Consider the following 6,844-nt stretch of genomic DNA (forward strand, 5'->3'; position numbering starts at 1 on the left):
TGAGATAGGGACAGTTTTTTTTGTTGTTGTTTGTTTTCTTTAAACTTAGCATTCTTGAAGACTTTTCACATAGTAGACATTCAATTTTTTTAAAAAATAAATGAACAGATACATTAAAAAGAAAAAGGTCAATAAAATGTATAGTTTAGTGCTTAAAGCATGGATCTATGTGTATGGTTATTAGCATTTTCCCAGTTTTGTATAATTTAATATATTGAAAGAGGAATTAAATAAAGTGTTGCATGAGTCTTTAAAAAATTACGTAGTCTGTCTACAAAATCCATAAGTTAAAAAGTAACAATTCTCAAATAGGGAAATATACTCAAATACAGGAGGAACATACCCAAACTATTAATGCTGCCACCATTAGAAACTCTTTATCTGAAGAAGTCCAAGTAATCCAAATAGTCAAAACATAATAGTATAAGTTCTCTGGACAGAGATTTATTTTTAGGATAAGGTTACCAACATCAACATGGAATAAATATTGAAGAGCCAAGTTTATATTTGTTCTTATTTCTACATACTGCACACATCCAAAAGGACATATATGTAGTGTAAATATACTAACTCTGATTTTGTTATTTTCTACAGTTTTCTTTCTGGTAATAATTACAATAACAATAGTCAAAACAGATATAAATAGATTCTATTTCCTCCAGTTGTTGAGTCACTTCAGAATAACTTATATTTTTAATCCCATTATATACTTTGTTTTTCCAGTGTATATAAAGGAGAAAAAATGGAGCTGTGTAGATGGGACAGATTAGGCCGGTATAAACTTTTAGAATGTAAAAATGGCAACATTTTTTTCCTTCTTTCTGTTTCTGATCCACCATAGGGTACTTTGATTTAGGACATTTCTGGACCCCAAGTCATAACTTAAACTTAGTGAGTTTACCAAGCTTTACATTTCCCCTTCTTTTTGCCATAAAGACATATAATTATAAGACATGTGAGTTCAAATAAGAGAGAGTAGTAATTAAAAAAAAAATAATAAGATAAGTTGTATGGAATATAACAGTAGTCTGGGAACATGAAATTATGATAAAATTACAATGAATTATTATAGGATGGTGTTTGGAGATTCTGAAAGTAAATGGTAACCATTTGGAGCTAGGATGAATTAGCTAAGATTAAGTAATACCAAATTATCAGATACTTTTTTTTCTTATAGACCTGCTAGACAGGAAATTTGGAAGATGCAAGAAACATGGCATGTCTGAATTTCAGTAAGAAACTTGATAAAGGCATTTTTAATAGTGCTCAGGGCAAGATAGTCAGCTGTGGACAAGATGATCACCCAAGTGAATTTGTAAATGACTGATAGATCATACGACCTGGATGACTACTTATGGTTCCTTATTATTTTGGACAAATATCTGGGAACCCTGCTGCCAGTCTATATCTCCTGCCCTGTTGTGTTCTCCATTTCATGAGCTGATGATCAAAAAGAAGAGAGGGAATCAGTCTAACAAGAGGAAAACTTAATAGGAATGGCATAAAAACATTATTGGATAGCTGTAATTTAGAAGTACTGCATGCAAAAACAATTATAACCCTCCACTTTCACTCTTTTAGAATTTAGGTTTTGTTTTTTTTTTTTAAATTAACAATTTTAGAATAAGTCATCTGTTTTCTTGAATGGGCAGTGTTGCAGAAAGGTTAGAGTAAATAACATCCTCTTCTAGTGTTGCTAATTCTGTGCTAGATTTTTGCACCCTGAAAAGAAGAGGGTCAAGTGATTATGGCATTTGGAGAAAAAAAAGTCAAATTGAGTTATTCAGTTTTTCTAGATTTATCAGGATTGTGAATATTCTTCTAAAACCTGAAAGTGATTTTTCTTTTTTAAAAAATATTTTTGATATACTTGGTTACCTTTCTGTAACATAACAAAATAAAATAAAATAAAATAAAATAAAGTAAAGTAAAATAAAATAAAAACTTTTAAAGTAGAGGATATAATGTCATATTGGATACATACTTTATACTCATACCTCTTTATACATATTCGCTGATGAAACCCACACAATTACAACTGGTTCATTAAGAAAAAATAAATTCATCTGAATAGAATTAGACACTTCTGAAATAAAATGGAAGGCAAATGTAGCAAGACAAACAAACAAACCCCACCAACCGTAAACTAAAAGGGGGACAAAATCTTTTGTCTTAAACTGTTGTTGTTTTTTTAAAAATTAAAGTCCAGGTTTACCTTAGGGTTCACTGTTTGTGTAGTGTAGCTCCACATATGTTTTTTTTTTTTTTTAACATTTGTATTCTGCTACTATATATGCCATCTGACATTCCCCTTTTAACCATATTCAGATATACATTTCAGCCCTATTAATTTTATTCACAATGTTGTGCTACCATCACCACCATCCATTACCAAAACCTTTCCATAATTCCAAATAGTACCCCTGTATATTTTGAGCCTTAACTTCCCATTTCCTATGACAGCTCCAGCCCCTGGTAACAAATATTCTAGATTCTGACTCCATAAGATGGCTTATTCTTAATTATTTCATATTAGTGAGCTGATACAATATTTGTGCTTTTGTGCCTTGTTTATTTCACTCAACATGATGCCTTCCAGGTTCATCCATGTTGTCACATGTATTAGGACTTCATTCATTTTAATGGTTGAATTCTATTCCATTGTATGTATATACCACATTTTATTCATCCATTTATTGGTTGGTGGACACTTGGGTTTCTTCCTTCTTTTGGCAATTGTGAATACTACCACTATGAACATCAGTGTGCAAATGTCTGTTCAAGTCCCTGCTTTCAGTTCTGTATGTACCTCCTAGAGGGATTGCTTGATCATATAGTAGTTATGTACTTAGATTTCTGAGGGACTGCTAAACTGCCTTCCACAGCAACTGCACCATTTTACATTAGTTATTGTTTCTTTGACTATTCCTTCTGCCCTTTCTCTCTTTACTCTCCTTCTGGGACTCCCATTATGCATATATTGGTGTGCTTGATCATGTCCCATAGCTGTCTTAGGCTATTTTCTCTTTCAATATTTCTTTTCTCTTCCTGCTCCTCAGCCTGATTCATTTCAAATGTGTTGTCTTCAAGTTCACTGATTCTTTCTTTGGCTAGCTCCAATCTACTCTTGAAACCATCACGGGCATTTCTTATTCCAGTTATTGCAATCTTCAACTCCAGTAGTTCTTTTTTGTTTCTTTTTAAAATTTTTATCTCTCTATTTGAACTCTCATATTGCTCATTCATTGTTTTCCTGGTATCTGTTAGTTCTTTTTCTGTACTTTCCTTCATCTCTATGAGGGTTTGGAGGTTTTATGGACCCCAGGAAAGATTGTGTTCTTGAAGCTAATCCATTCCTGTGGGTGGGAAGTTTTCATTAGGTTATTTCAGTTGAGGCATGCCCAGGTGTGTCTTAATCCCCTTACTGGCATCCTTTATAAGAGAAGAAGTTCAGAGAAACTCAGAGAAGCTGAGAAAGAAAAAGACACAGAACCTGAGAAAGACAGCCACAGATGGAGAAGCAGAAGCTGAAAGCAACGAAACCCAAGAGAGAAAGGAGAGACCAGTAGACCTGCCATGAATCTTGCCATGTTACAGAGGAACTGAAGATTACCAGTAGCTGGCCTGCGGGGAGAAAGCATCATCCTGATGGTGCCTTGATTTGAACATTTTCATGGCCTCAGAACTGTAAGCTTGTAATTTAATAAATCCCCATTGTAAAAGCCAACCCATTTCTGATAAATTGCAAATAATCTCCTTGAGCATTTTTAAGATCTCTTTTTTAAAGGCTTTGTTTGGTATGTCCACATCCTCTTCTTTTTTATTGATGTTTTCTGTATATTTATCCTCTTCCTTTGGTTGGGCCATCATTTCTTCTTTCTTTGTTTTTCTTGTATACTTTTGTTTTATACTGTACATTTTAATATTTTAACATGTTATTTCTGGGATTTACTTCCTGGTGTGTCTGTTTCTTGGTTTTGTAACCAGCTGCTAATAAGACTGATATTTTCTTGAGCTTCAACCCTCCTATCAGGAAGGTCTGCCTGAGGTGAGTGCAGTGTGCAGGGTTTTCCTGTCTTTCTGGGCCTCTGTCTTGTCCTGGGCCTTTGCTTGTTAGTTGCTTTGGAGTGCCCTGTTCACAGGAGTTTGGTTGTCCCCTCTGTTTCCCAAGAGACCGATCTCCCTCTCCTGGGTATTTGAAGCTGACAGGCCTTTGTCCCAGACTGTTCGCTTCCTTTTGTTGTCTCTAGCTGCTTTTGCCCTTAGGGCAAATTCTGGGAGGAGGGTCACCTCAGAAAGGACTTTCCCAAGTTGGTCTATCCCAGCCAAAACAGAGCCAGGAACCTCTGAAGAGGGTGTAGACTAGTTCCAAATTGCCTGGGGAGTGGATCAGGAAGGGTGCCAAAAGTTGCTCCAAAGGCTCCCCAAAGCTGAGCTATCCTGGCCTTCCCAGCAAATGCAACCCTTCAGCTAGCTGTCCCCTGCAGTCCTGAGGAAGCTCTGCATCTTTTAAATTTTCACCCCCTCTGCCCCTGTCCAGGGTGTGTTGAAACAGTGATCACTGCTGCTTTTGTCCAGGGCAGGTTGAAACAATAGCTGCCCTAAGAGCCGGGCCCCCACTGTTCTGAATTCGTTAATCAAAAGCTGTGATCAGTGATCAGCCATGCTCACCCCTTTTTTCAGAGAAGGGAATGTTTATGTTCCTTTCTCTCACCAGAGAGCTAGCCAGAGACAGGACTCCAAGATGGCCTGCTGTGAGACTGGGTGTAGGTGCACATAGTTGCCCTGCAGTGGGAGCAATTTACTTTTCTTTGCCATAATTTATCAGCCTCTTCTTCTTGCTCTTCCTTGGGTGCTGTACAGCATTCTTCTGGCCTCTGGTGTTTCAAAACAGTTGTTTCAGACAGCTCCTGCCTGTTTAATAGTTGTTTTGGTAGAAGTCCTGGAGCTCACTACTTTGCCATCTTTCCCCTAGATTTCAAATTTTTTTTAAATGTATAGATCTTTATTTTTAAAAGGCACAAATTCTGCCACATTTTAAGTATAGTAAGTTCTAGCACAGTTTAATGAAAAAGGGTAACATTCAATGAAACTTTAAAACAAATGATGCATTAAAACCAGGGCATGCTCCCCCCTACGTGGGACCAGGGGTGTAAATCTCCCTGGCAACACAGGATATGACTCCCGGGGATGAATCTGGACGCGGCATCGTGGGATTGAGAACATCTTCTTGACCAAAAGGGAGATGCAAAATGAAATGAAATAAAGTTTCAGTGGCTGAGAGATTTCATATGGACTCAAGAGGTCACTCTGGTGGACATTCTTACACACTATATAGATAACACTTTTTAAGTTTTAATGTACTGGAATAGCTAGAAGTAAATACCTGAAACTATCAAACTCCAATCCAGTAGCCTTGACTCTTGAAGATGATTATATAACAATGTAGCTCACAAGCAGTGACAGTGTGATTGCGAAAGCCTTGTGGATCGCACTCTCTTTATCCAGTGTATGGATGGATGAGTAGAAAAATGGGGACAAAAACTAAATGAGAAATAGGGTGGGATGGGGGGATGGTTTGGTGTTCTTTTTTACTTTTATCTTTTATTCTTATTCTGATTCTTTTTGGTGTAAGGAGAATGTTCAAAAATAGATTGCGTTATGAATGCACAACTATATGATGGTACTGTGAACAGCTGATTGTGCACCATGGATGATTGTGTGGTATGTGAATATATCTCAATAAAACTGAATCAAAACAAAACAAAACAAAACAAAAAACCAGGGCATGCAAAATTCTAATATAAATTTTTAATCCTTTTTGATAAACTGTAGTTAAACAAAGAACTACCATATTAAATCAAATGGCTTTTCTATCCTGAGTCAGAGGTTATTACCAAAAAGTGTATTTGAGAACTTAAAACTGAATGCAAAGACAAGTTAGCTCTATACCTCGTTTACTGCCACAATTTGCTGAAGTAGTATGGCTGAAAGTATACATTTGATAGAAAGTAGCTGTGACTGCTCCAAAGTTCTATGGTCTATGCATTTAAAGGTACTGCATGGGTTTGGGAACATTTCTGATGAATAAAGCTAGAAATGGGCAGAACGCCCCAAAGTCTACATTTCAGTAAAGATGAAGTAAACATTGAATGCCTGACAATGCACTTCTATTGCCAGTACTTTGCAATGCAAAATGAAAAGCTGCTCCAAAAGGAAACTGGTAGATCTTTGACTGGATCTAGAATAGAACCGCAGTGATTGACAGAGCCACTTAAATTAAAATAGAAACTGATTGGATCGTTGTTTAAAACCTTCAGAAAAATATCTCAAAGGCAAAGCATTAAATGCTTCAATCAGACATCTTTTATTATAAGTGAAATCTCTGTTCCTGCTACATTTCATTAACATAATTATTATGGGACTTGGGCTAAATGTGGATACAAAAGGACAGTTATATCTTTAAATAGAGCTAATTTCAGTTGCAATATGTTAGAGCAAGAACTGTGCAGGAATCAAAAACCTTAATCTGTCTGCACTATGGCTTTACTTGTGTTCTCATCTCAATTTTATGTGCTTATTTAGCTTCCATCAATTTAAAATACATGTCTAATAATGGCCCACCAATATTATCCTAAATGTATTTTCTTTCCCCCAAGACTTCCTTTGACAATTGGGTGTAAATAGCTGTGACAGGTTTTTAGCTTTGTGACCATACTCATTTGGCTGACATCCTTTAACCTGATTTTAGTGAACTTTAACTTGATAATTAAACAATATAACAAAAAACCTACATTAGAAAATGAAGTTATGAAAAGCATATAGGTTAGCACATATGCTAATT

Source organism: Choloepus didactylus, chromosome 3 (genome assembly GCF_015220235.1).
Source record: "Choloepus didactylus isolate mChoDid1 chromosome 3, mChoDid1.pri, whole genome shotgun sequence".
Classification (NCBI taxonomy): domain Eukaryota; kingdom Metazoa; phylum Chordata; class Mammalia; order Pilosa; family Megalonychidae; genus Choloepus; species Choloepus didactylus.